A 13,138-nucleotide genomic window follows, 5' to 3' on the forward strand; every position below is an offset into this window, starting at 1 on the left:
AGCTGCTAATACAGTCAGTTAGATGGATTAAAGCCAAGAATGGTAGGCAGGTAGTATTCTTCTGTAGCTACTCCCATTTCAGCTGTTTTGGAAAATGTAGGGGAGGTGATGGACTTTCAGGGGAATGTAGCACGAACAACAGCCTTGTTTCTGGTATCAAAACAAGCTCCAATGTAATGTGAGAAACATTGGGTTCCAAGCGATTGATTACATTAGCCTCTAGTCAGAGGCACAGATCGACGTTTCTGCGGTCAGCGGTGAAAAATCAGAATGGTGTGTAGCCTTCCTGGTGCCAGGATCAAGGATATCTCAAGAGAGTACAAATGTTCTCAAAGGGGAAATGGACCAGCAGGAAGTCATTGTACATATTGGTACCAACAACATAGGAAGGGAAAAGGTCAAGGTTCTGAACAGTGAATATGGAAAGTTAGGCAGGAATTTTAAAAGGAGGTTCTCTAGGGTAGTAATATCTGGATTACTCCCAGTGCTATGAGCTATTGAGGGTAGGAATAGGAGGATACAGCAGATGAATGGGTGGCTGAGGAGCTGGTGTATGGGAGAAGGATTCACATTTTTGGATCACTTGGAATCTCTTCTGGGGTGGAAGTGATCTGTACAAGAAGGACAGATTATACCTGAATTGGAAGGGGACTAATATAATGGCAGTGAGATTTGCTAGAGCTGCTCGGAAGGATTTAAACTAGTAAGGTGGGGTGGTTGGCCTGAGGGAAATATTGAGGAAAGAGATCAATCTGAGACTGGTACAGTTGAGAAAAGAAGCGAGTCAGTCAGGGCTGGCATGAACAAAGTCGAGAACAAGGTAGGACTAATAAATGAAACTGCATTTATTTCAATGCAAGAGGCCTTACAGGAAAGGCAGATGAACTTAGGGTATGGTTAGGAACATGGGACTGGGATATCATAGTAATTACTCATGGTAATATGGCTCATGGATGGACAGGACTGGCAGCTTAATGTTCCAGGATACAAATGCTGCAGGAAGGATAGAAATGGGGGCAAGACAGAAGGAGGAGTGGCATTTTTGATAAGGGATAGCATTACAGCTGTGCTGAGGGAGGATATTCCCGGAAATACATCCAGGGAAGTTATTTGGGTGGAACTGAGAAATAACAAACGGATGATCACCTTATTGGAATTGTATTACAACTGCCTTAATAATCAGCGGGAAATTGAGAAACAAATTTGTAAGGAGATTTCAATTATCTGTAAAAATAGTAGGATGGTTATGATAGGGAATACAGGCAGAGTGCCTGAAGGGTGGAGAGATAAATGAGAGGAGGGTGGGGGTGGGGAGAAAGTAGCATAGAGTACAATAGGTGAGTGGGGGAGGGGATGAAGGTGATAGGTCAGGGAGGAGAGGGTGGAGTGGATAGGTGGAAAGGAAGAAAGGCATGTAGGCCAAGTCATAGGGACAGTGCTGAGCCGGAAGTTTGGAGCTGGGGTGAGGTGGGGGAAGGGGACATGAGGAAACTGGTGAAGTCCACATTGATGCCCTAGGATTGAAGTGTTCCGAGGCGGAAGATGAGGCGTTCTTCCTCCAGGTGTTGGGTGGTGAGGGAGTGGCGGTGAAGGAGGCCCAGGACTTCCATGTCCTCGACTGAGTAGGAGGGGGAGTTGAAAGGTTGGGCCACAGGGCGGTGTGGTTGATTGGTGCGGGTGTCCCAGAGATGTTCCCTAAAGCGCTCTGCTAAGAGGCGTCCAGTCTCCCCAATGTAGAGGGGACTGCATCGGGAGCAATGGATACAATACATGATATTGGTGGATATGCAGGTAAAACTTTGATGGATGTGGAAGGCTCCTGTAGGGCCATGCATGGAGGTGAGGGAGGTGGTGTGGGTGCAGGTTTTACAATTCCTGCAGTGGCAGGGGAAGGTGCCAGGATGGGAGGGTGGGTCGTTGGGGGGTATTAGGCAAGAACTTTCAAAAGCTGATTGGGAGCTAATGTTCACAGGTAAAGGGACTGCTGGAAAATGGGAAACCTTCAGAAATGAAATAATGAGAGTCCAGAGACAGTATATTCTCTTAGGGTGAAAGGAAAGTCTGGTAGGTGTAGGGAATGCTGGATGCCTGGAGAAATGGAGGGTTTGGTTAAGAAAAAGAAGGAAGCATATGTAAGGTATAGATGGGAAGAGACCGAGTGAATCCTTAGAAGGGTATAAAAGCAGTAGGAGTATCCTTCAGAGAGAAATCAGGAGGGCAAAAAAGGGGGCATGAGATAGCTTTGGCAAGTAGGCTAAAGGAGAATCCAAAAGGGTTTTTACAAATACAGTAAATGACAAAAAAGATAACAAGGGAGCGAACAGGGTCCCTCAAACATTAGAAAGGCAGCCTTTGTGTGAAGCTACAGGAGATGGGGGATACTAAACAAATATTTTGCAGCAGTGTTTACTGTGGAGAAGGACATAGAAGATATAGAATGTGGGGAAATAGATGGTGACATCTTTAAAAATGTCCATATCACAGAGGAGCAAGTGCTGGATGTCTTGAAACGCATAAAGATGGATAAATTCCCAGGACTCTGTGGGAAGATAGGGAAGTGATTTCTGGGCCCCTTGCTGAGATATTTGTATAAGAATGTACCAGAGGTACCAGAAGGCAAAGTTGGCTAATGTGGTACCATTATTTAAAAAAAAGGTGGCAAGGCCAAGCCAGGGGATTCTAGACGGTGAGCCTGACGTTGGTGGTGTGCATGTTGTTGGAGAGAATCCTGAGGGGCAGGATTTACATGTATTTGGAAAGGCAAGAACTGTTTACGGATAATCAATATGGCTTTGAGAGTGGGAAATCATGTCTCCCGAACTTGATTGAGAGTTTTGAAAAAGTAACAAAGAGGAGTGATGAGAGCAGAGCATTGGACGTGACCTATGTGGATTCAGTAAGGCGTTCAACAAGGTTTCCCATGGGAGAGTGGTTAGCAAGGTTAAATCTCATGGAATACAGGAAGAACTGGCCATTTAGATACAGAACTGGCTCGAAGGTAGCAGACAGAGGGTGGTGGTGGAGGCCTGTGACTAGTGGAGTGCCATAAGGATCGGTGCTGAGTCCACTACTTTTCATCATTTACATAAATGATTTGGATATGAACATAGGAAGTTTGCAGATTACACCAAAATTGTAAGTGTAGTGGACAGCGAAGAATGTTACCTCAGAGTACAACAGGATCTTGATCAGATGGACCAATGGGCTGAAGAGTGGTAGATGAAGTTTAATTTAGATCAATGCGAAGTACCGCATTTTGAGAAAGCAAATCTTAGTAGGATTTATACACTTACTGGTAAGGTCCTAGGGAATGTTGCTTAACAAAGAGACCGTGGAGTGCAGGCTCATATCCCCTTGAAAGAGGAGTCGCAGGTAGATAGGATAGCGAAGGCAGCATTTGGTATGCTTTCCTTTATTGGTCAGAGTATTGAGTATAGGAATTGGGAGGTCATGTTGCGGCTGTACAGGACATTGGTTAGGCCACTTTTGGGATATTGCATGGAGTTCTTGTCTCTTTCGTATGGGAAGGATGGTGTGAAACTTGAAAGGGTTCAGAAAAAGATTTACATGGATGTTGCTGGGGCTTGTGCTATAGAGAAAGGCTGAATAAGCTTGGACTGTTCTCCCTGGAGCGTTGGAGGCTAAGAGGTGACCTTATAGAGGTTTACAAAATTATGAGGGCATGGATAGGATAAATAGCCAAAGTCTTTTCCCTGAAGTGGAGGTGTCCTGAACTAGACGGCATAGGTTTAAGGCGAGGGGGAAAAGATATAAAAAGGAATGTAAGGGGAAACCTTTTCACACAAAGGGTGGTGTGTTTATGGAATGAGCTGCCAGCAGTAGTGGTGGAGGCTAGTACAATTACTGCATTTAAAAGGCATCTCGGTGAGTATATGAATAGGAAGGGTGTAGAGGGATATGGGCTAAGTGCTGGCAAATGGGACTAGATTAGGTTGGGATATCTGGTCGGCATTGATAAGTTGGACCGAAGGGCCTGTTTCCATGCTGTACATCTCTGTGTCTCTATAACTCTAAGTCCCAGTCCCATGTTCCCATACATGCCTGGAGTTCATCAGCATAATATATTCATCAGTACAGCCAGACTATCTGCATAAATGAAATTCTTCTTCTTTGGAACCATTTTGTAAATCTCTCCAGCATACTCTTGAATTCCATCTCAGTCAGTATTCAGAATACAATACTCCAGCTGATGCCAATCCAGTGATTTCATAAAGGTTTACCAGATCTTCCTTGTTTGTACACTATCTTTGTTTTAATAAAAGAGCTTGTAAAGCTGTATAAGAACCTACCCTGACATCTTCAAATTTGTTTGGCACGTATATCATATCCTGCTTCTTCTGCAAACCTTTAGAATTGTATGCTTTATTGTATATCACCTCATCCTTTACACATACCACTTCACTCTTCTTTGATTAAATTTCATCCATTACATTTTATCCACTACTTAATGGTAAGATCCTAGGGAGTGTTGCTGAACAAAGAGACCTTGGAGTGCAGGCTCTTAATTCCTGGAAAGTGGAGTCACAGGTAGATAGGATAGTGAAGATGATATTTGGTGTGCTTACCTTTATTGGTCAGAGCATTGAGTATATGAGTTGGGAGGTCATGTTGCTGCTGTATAGAACACTGGTTACGATACTTTTGGAATATTGTGTGAAATTCTGGTCTCCATCCTGTCGGAAGGATGTTGTGAAACTTGAAAGAGTTCAGAAAAGATTTACAAGGCTGTTGCCAAGGTTGGAGGGTTTCAGCTACAGGGAGAGGCTGAATAGACTGGGACTATTTTCTCTGGAACAGAGGATGAAGGGTAAGAGATTTATAAAATCATGAGGGGCATGGATAGGGTAAACACCCTGAATCCCCAGGGTGGGGAGATTCAAAACTAGAGGGCATAGGTTTGAGGTGAGAGGGAAAATATTTAAAAGGGGCCTAACAGGCATCTTTTTCCACACAAAGGGTGATGCATGTATGAAATGAGCTGCCAGAGGAAGTGGTGGAGGTTGGTACAATTACAACATTTAAAAGGCATCCAAATGGGTATATAGGAAGGGCAAAATGCTGGCAAATGGGACTGGGTTTGTTTAGGATATCTGGTCAGCATAGACAAGTTTGACTGAGAGGTCGGTTTCCGTGCTGTACGTCTCTCTGACTCTATCTTCTTAAAAATAACTATCTGTCCAATCATTCCACCAGCTATGTGTTCGAGAAGTCATTATCTTCCTCATTGCTTATAATATTTTCAGGTTTTGCATCATCTTCAAATTATGTCCTGCACACGCAAAAGTAAAGCACGAGTATACGACAAGCAACAGCCCAGGATAAACATTTCTCCAATTCTAACTATTCTAAGCTGTTCACCATTTCTGCTTCCTGTCATTCAGCCAACTTTGTATCCCAAATATTTTTGCAGGATTTAAATTTGCCACCACTTCCACTGAGCCCCAGCACTTAAACCTTTCACTTACAATATGTGTTTCCTATGTAGTCGAGATATTCTTAGTTATTTATTCAAATTCCTCCAATCACTACTTTCATCAAGACAGCTATACCCACCAGCACTTCATATTCATGTTTTACACCTGAACATTCCTCTCTCATGCAGAACTTTTGAATATGTAATTGCATAATTACATAATTTGAATTGGCATAAGACAAACATTCACCTGGACATTGCTTTGACAAAATTTTACTAAGACGGTGCCTAGTATTTTTCACACTGCTACTATTTGGGATTAGGCTAGATAGGTTCTTATTTTTGACCAGTGCTGGCATGATGGGCCAAAGGACCTTTCTCTGTGCTGTCGCCTCAATGACCCTGACTATTACACTTCATTAAAATTCCAGTAGCAATGCACAACTGGCCGCAAATATTGTTTTTAAGTAACAATTTCTAAGTAAATACAAGATCCAGAAAAGCATACATGCACAACACTATAAGAACCACTTGGGAATGTTTTCTTTTATTTTGAGACTAAATTCATTTGTAGGGAAGGGCAGAAACAAAGCAGGCTTGCATTGGAGAAGGCAGTCAGAAAGAAACATTAGTTCCTTAAAAGGCAGAGACAGGGCAAATCATCATCAGGAATGAGGAAATGGCAGAGATGTTGAACAAATATTGTATGTCTATCTTCACATTAGAAGATGCAAATTACACAGTAGGGATACACAGCACCCAAGGGACTAATAGTTATCTAAGTTCCTTCAAACTATCAGCAAAAAGTATTACAAAAAACATAATTGTTTGAAACCTGACAAACGCACAGAACCTGCTAGCCTACATTCCAAGATTCTAAAAAAAGGTAGTTGCTGGCAAAGTGAACACATTGTTTACGATTTTCAAAATTCCCTAGATTCATGAATGGTCCCAGCAGATTATAAATTGGTGTTCCTAAGTCTGGTGTTCAAGAAAGAAAGGAGAGAGAAAACAGGACCTTACAAACTAATTCACCTGACATCAGCTATTGGGAAAATTCTAGATTATGTTATAAAGTCTTAACAATGCAGTTATAAACTTTTAGCAAGATCAGACAGCGTAAGTACGATTTTATGAAAAAGAAATAAGGTTCAACATTTTTAGCTTTTTATAGGTGTTATTAGAGGGTTGATACAGGGGAGCCAGTTGTTTTAAACTTACTTGAATTTCCACCTAATAAGATGGCACACAAAGGGTAATGAGCTATTTATAGTCCTGGGGGTAATATATTAGCATGGATGTAGGAATATTTAATAGCATAAAGCAAAACATTGGGGTAAATGGGACATTTTGAAGTTAACAACCGCAATTGGTGGTGGATCTCAAGGATGAGTGCCAGGGCCTCATATTTTCATTTATATTAATGATTTATGAAAGGAGGCCAAGAGTAACAATTCCAAGTTTGGCGATGATACAAGGTTAAATAGGAATATAAAAATGAGAGCAGGATATGTATATGGGCATATGAATAGGAAGGGTTTAAAAGGATATGGGCCAAATGCTGGAAAATGGGACTAGGTCAGATTGGAACATCTAGTTGGCACAGAAAAGTTGGACTGAAAGGTCTGTTTCCGTCCTGTAGGACACAAGGAGGTTGCAAAAAGATAGAGACAAGCTAAGTCGTTGGGCAAGAACTTGGCAGGTGGAGTATAAAGTGGGGAAATTGGAAGCTATTCAGTTCGGTAAAAAAACAGAATATTTTTACAAGACGTGAGAAGCTCATCAAATGTTGAGATTCAGAGAGACGTGGGTGTGCTTACACAAGGAGGGTTAAAATTTAGCATGGAGGTACAACAAGCAATGACGGCAAAAGGTATGTTGGCCATTATTCTCGTACTGCAGCCCCTTCTAATAAAGAAATCTTGCTCAATTTATAAATGACTTGGGTGAGATCACACCTGAACTACAATGTGCAGTTCCAATCTCAACATTTAAGAAAGGACAGAAAGCAATACAGTGAATATTCATCAGATTGTTTCCTGGAAGAAGAGAGTTGTGCGATGACAAGAGGCTGTATGAAAAATGAGCCTACAATTTCTGGAATTTAGAAGAACCAGGGATGAGCTCACTGAAACATCCGAGGGAATTTGACATGGTAGGCACAGAGAAGTCTTGAAATTAGAGGGGCACAGCCTTCGGATAAGGGGTCGAACATTTAGGACTGAGATGAGAACTTTTTTAAACATTGCGTGTTTTGAATTCCCACTCCCAGAAGATTTCACATGCTCCATTTTGAGTTGTATTTAAGGCTAAAATAAAATAGATATTTAATCTCCAAGAAAATCAAGGGACATGTAGAGTGCGAGAAAAGTGTAGTTGAGGCAGATTAACCATGATTGCAGTGAATGGTACAGTATCAGGGTCATATGGTTGACTCCTGATCTTATTTCTTAAGTCACAATGCTCTGAAGTCCCTCAACAGTGACGATATAAATACAGAACCAATGAGTTATTTGACAAATCCCATTTTGATATATTTTATAAAACCAGTATCACAAATTAACTATTTTCTACGCTTGTCCTTTTATTTCTGAAAATATAACAATCATTGAAAGTTGCATGGAAGTTTGACAAGATTGCTAAAAAGGTGTCCTTGATCCTGAGCTTTACAAATCGAGGCATGAACTACAAAACGTGTAGATAGTTTATAAAATATATTTATGAAAACTGGCTCAGACTTAACTGGAATATTGTGTTTAATTCTGGACATACTATTTCAGGAAGGAATGAAAGGCTTTGAAATGAGGCCAGTAAAGATTTCTGAACATGGTCCCTAGGATTTTAGTTAAGTGGACTGACTGGAGAAACTGAAGATATTCCCCTTACTGCTGAGAAAGTTGACAGGAGATTTAAGTACAGTGTTCAAAACAAATTAGCATGTAGACAGTGGAGAGAGAAATTGTTTCAATTGGTTGAAAGGTCAAGAACCAGAGGACACCAATTTAAAATGAGTGACAAAAGAGTCATGGCACCAGGGGAGAACTTTCTTATATAGTGTGAGATTAGGATTCAGAAGATACTTCCTGAGAACATGTTGGAGACCAATTCTATTATTGCTTTTAAAGTGGATCTGGATAAGCACCTGGGGGAGAAAACATCTCACATTCTGGTGAAAGGGCAAAAGAGTGAGACTAGCTGAGTTGCTATAAATTCATGCAATTTTTTTATCTAAAGAACAACAGAATAATTACCAAGTACCTGAGCAATATGGGTGTGTGCATAATTTGCCAGGCACTTCAGGAATGTTCTTTAACAGGCCACACAAGCTTTTCTTTTAAACTTCACAGCCAGTGACTCAAACTCAAACATTAGCTAAAGCAGTTTTTAGATCTCTTACCACACATTAATAAAACTTGTTTTCTCCCCTACATAATTTTACTGATTATTGATCTTAATGCAGAGAAACATCAAAAAACATTGACTAATCTTTTCATTATGATCAAAATACAAAGCCAATTTAAAATAAACATTGCAGACTGTTTGCAACCAATTCACTGCTTTGAACCAGAGTCTGTTCTTAAGGGGCTGTTATGGTGCAATGGTAATATCCCTACCTCTAAGTCAGGAGTCCCAGGTTAAAGTCCCACCTACTCAAGATGTGTACGACCTGAACATGCCATTTAGAAAATGTCTAGAACATGTTCTGATAGTTTCTGATATTGTCAATTTTGTAATTTTTAAATCAGGAACCGAAAGATCTAAGTTTGAAGTGAAAGTTACTTTCACATATTAATGCTTATTTACTGGTACATTAGTCATCCAAGGCTAAACCTTGGAAAGCTATATTCCCAAATCTTTCACAAGGCGGCCATGTGGAAGAAACGAGTTGCATTTTGTGAGATACGGGTTAAAAAGTCTGTGTGCAAGTATTCATTAGATTATGTGTCATTGTTCAATCAAAATTTTCTGTGATCCAAATGACTACAGTGAAAACATTAATGCATTTTGATAACTTACCCGAATAGTGTTTCCGAAATGAGATATCTAGGTCAAAAGCAATAACCTGATGTTTCATTTCTTAACATAAGTATAGTATGCCAAGAGCCCAGCTTTTTGGTCAACTTTGCACTCCCAAGAAAATCAAAAACATTATTCAGTCTGTATGACTGAAAAGTACACAGAATCAGACAGAAGTATTTATCTAGGTAGCTCGAAAAGTGTGGTGCTGGCAAAGCACAGCCAGTCAGGCAGCATCTGAGGAGCATGAGAGTCGATATTTCCAGCATAAGCTCTTCATCGGGAATGAAGAGGTAGCTCAAGGAGGCGGAGAGATAAATGGGGGTGGGGGTGGGGAGGGAGTAGCTGGGAATGTTATAGATAGATGAAGGTGGAGGTGAAGGTCATAGGTCAGAGAGGAGAGAGGAGCGGATAGATGGGAACGAAGATGGGCAGGTGGGACAGTTCAAGACGGCAGTGCTGAGTTGGAAGGTTGGATCTGGGACAAGATGGGGGGGGGATGGGAAATGAAGCAGCTGGTGAAATCTACATTGATCCCTTGTGGCTGGAGGGTCCCATCTGAGCAGCTGTCAAACCTAGAACGAGTTAATAAATGTACAGCAAATCCATTGTGAAATTATTGAGAAATAACCTGGAACTAAAATGATCCTGTAGTCACCACATTAATGTTATCAGGGACCAAGCATACAGAGGCACTGCCTTCAGGAACACAATCTTAACCGGTGAACAAGTTGTCCATAAAAAAAAAGTTGAAAATGTGTTGCTGGTTAAAGCACAGCAGGTCAGGCAGTATCCAAGGAATAGGAAATTCGACGTTTCGGGCATAAGCCCTTCATCAGGAATGAAAAAATAATCATGTGACAAATCCTTGCCAAATCACTTCACCAGCAGGATAAACTCGCATCTATTTTCTTAGGAATACTTTATACAAGATCTGGTTAGGGATGAAAATGTAATTCTGACAGTCCAAGACGGTATTCGGTAGAAGAGAGGAACACTCTAACAGTTCAATATCCTAACGCGCGTTTACAACGAAAATGGAACCTGTTACAGACACCACAAATAAAACTGATCAAGTGCAGCACCAAACTCAGAGCGGCCCACTGCAGATAGACTCGTGAAAACAAAAAGGTGAAATTTACAGGAGTAGGATCGAGGAGGAAGTGACTGGAGACAAAGTGAGTCACCGACCTGACAGCTGGAGGCCTGCGCCAGTCCCCGCGCCCCTCCCCCGGCTCTATCCCGTGATCAGAGCGGACCGGCCGCAGCAGCAGCAGCAGCAACATCGCAGGGACTGGCCAAGAGGGCCGTCCAGGGCCAGCCTGCAGCCCGCACTCTTAAAGCCCCGACACATCACAGCCTTCACCGAGACCTCTTCGCCGACACCCCGCCGGAAGTGATAGCGGGCTCCGCAGTCACCATGGAAACCGGGCCTAGTCCGGCGAGTGCAGCAGTACATCCTGATGGGGAGGAGATGGGCACAAAGGCAAGAGACACACTGTGGGGACCTATGATCGACATTTACATTCGTGTTCTTCAAATTTCTTGTTCAACGTCCAGTATTTTATTTGTATTTCCGTTAGAAAAATGTTAACGATTATAAAATCATTTTTTTTAAAAAAAAGAACATTGTCAAAGCTATTGGACACAGCAGGTGAGCACTGTGAATGGAAGATGTGATCTCTAAACAGTTAATTGAACATCATAACAGGATATTTTCACTGGAACTTTTACAGAGCTGATATGCTCCTTTTGTAAACGCTCAGTAAGAAGACAAGAACTAGGAGGAGCAGGAGGCTATTCAGCTGTATCTGGCAGGATCTGGGTTTGTAGTGTAAAAAAATGAGGTCTGCAGATGCTGGAGATCACAGCTGAAAATGTGTTGCTGGTTAAAGCACAGCAGGTCAGGCAGCATCCAAGGAACAGGAAATTCGACGTTTCGGGCATAAGCCCTTCATGGGCGGCACGGTGGCACAGTGGTTAGCACTGCTGCCTCACAGCACCTGAGACCCGGGTTCAGTTCCCGACTCAGGTGACTGACTGTGTGGAGTTTGCACGTTCTCCCCGTGTCTGCGTGGGTTTCCTCCGGGTGCTCCGGTTTCCTCCCACAGTCCAAAGATGTGCGGGTCAGGTGAATTGGCCATGCTAAATTGCCCGTAGTGTTAGGTAAGGGGTAAATGTAGGGGTATGGGTGGGTTTCGCTTCGGCGGGTCGGTGTGGACTTGTTGGGCCGAAGGGCCTGTTTCCACACTGTAAGTCTAATCTAATCAGAAATCTTTGTAGAGGGAGGAAGAGAGCTTCTTCAAGGAAGGCATCCTTGCAAGAGGATTCGCAGTAGGTTAAAAATACACAACAGGGCTAACAGGATCTGTGGAGAAAACAAAACAGAATTATTGTTTTCAGTCCAATATAAGTTTCTTAACACTTATCTTTAATCTTCAAGACTCAAAACATTAACGCTGCTTCTCCTCCATAGATGGAGCCAAGCATTCTGTCCATTTGCAGCACCTTTCTGGCTTTGTAAAACTTGTGAGAATTCAAATTCAGTTTAACAAAGAGCTGAAAATAAGGCTGTTGTAAAAAGCAAACTAATGCACTTAAATTCTATGCCCGAAACGTCGAATTTCCTATTCCTTGGATGCTGCCTGACCTGCTGTGCTTTAACCAGCAACACGTTTTCATCTGGGTTTGTAGTCTCCATTACCCGTCTTGGGAAACTGGATGTCCTGCTTTTGCAGGATTTTTCAGTCTCTGTCTCTAATTTCCCCATATCTGCCAAAGCTGAGGAAAATGCTCCCTAATGAGAAACCACTTCAACATCTGGAACTCTGTTGGAAAATGCAACTTGTTGCTCCGAACGACAAGAAAAACCTCACTTGATATCTCGTGCAATTGTATGCAATTTCTCGCTAGAGTCCATGGCAGTTAGGGGTTTGTAGGATGCTGCCCATTGTCGCATGTTCATCAGTTAGTTTCATAGAGTCATAAGTCATAGAGATATACAGCATGGAAACAGACCCTTCGGTTCCATTTATTTTTCTAAGTTTCAAACAACTCCTTCACTCTTTCCTTTTAAAAGCAGTGTCCAGTTTTCTCAATTTTAGTCCAAAATCTCAAAATAAAATGATGTATGCTCTTACAAGGAGCACTATAACATACAAATGCCTTAATAAAAGACCTCATATGGATCACATCTCAGACTGTGGACCATCATTGCTCAATTTCCAGGGGCTTGTTAGCCAAAAGGAAATTGTAATTGATTCAACAGTAAGGATAATTCTCCTATTAAGTCACTGGCGACCAGGTGACCCTTGGTGCAGGATACTGCCTCTGGGAAAAGCATACAGAGACAGGAACATGCCGTGGACACCCTCACTTGAGTCAATTGTTTATTCCTCTCCTCTAGAGGAGCTTCAGCAGATGTAGAAAACTGCAGTCTAGTGTATTTTAAAAATACTTAAGATGTGCGGGATGTTTATACGGAAAGAGAGACAGGCTGGGCTAGTTTTCATGAGATTTGATTGAAGTTGATATGGCCTTGACAAGGTGGACATGCAATGGATATTTATTCTGGAGGGTGGGTCCAGGGACACTTTTAAAGTTAAGGTTTACCATTTTAAGACAGAGAAAAGAGTTACATTTTTCTTTGAGTGTTTTCTAGTTTGAAATTCCCTGCCTCAGTAGGTA

At 41.9% G+C, this 13,138-nt stretch overlaps 1 protein-coding gene across 1 annotated transcript in view; it reads right to left on the reverse strand.

The window, feature by feature from the left end:
* The window catches only part of clcn5b (chloride channel, voltage-sensitive 5b), a 156,796-nt gene extending 145,962 nt beyond the window's left edge, over nt 1–10,834 (reverse strand). Inside the window, exon 1 of the mRNA XM_060832729.1 lies at nt 10,643–10,834. The gene's annotated coding sequence lies outside the window, so the exon portion shown is untranslated. The remainder of the gene's footprint in view (nt 1–10,642) is intronic.
* Nucleotides 10,835–13,138: the final 2,304 nt, after the last annotated feature.

The sequence above is a fragment of the Hemiscyllium ocellatum genome, chromosome 11 (genome assembly GCF_020745735.1).
Source record: "Hemiscyllium ocellatum isolate sHemOce1 chromosome 11, sHemOce1.pat.X.cur, whole genome shotgun sequence".
NCBI classification, from domain to species: domain Eukaryota; kingdom Metazoa; phylum Chordata; class Chondrichthyes; order Orectolobiformes; family Hemiscylliidae; genus Hemiscyllium; species Hemiscyllium ocellatum.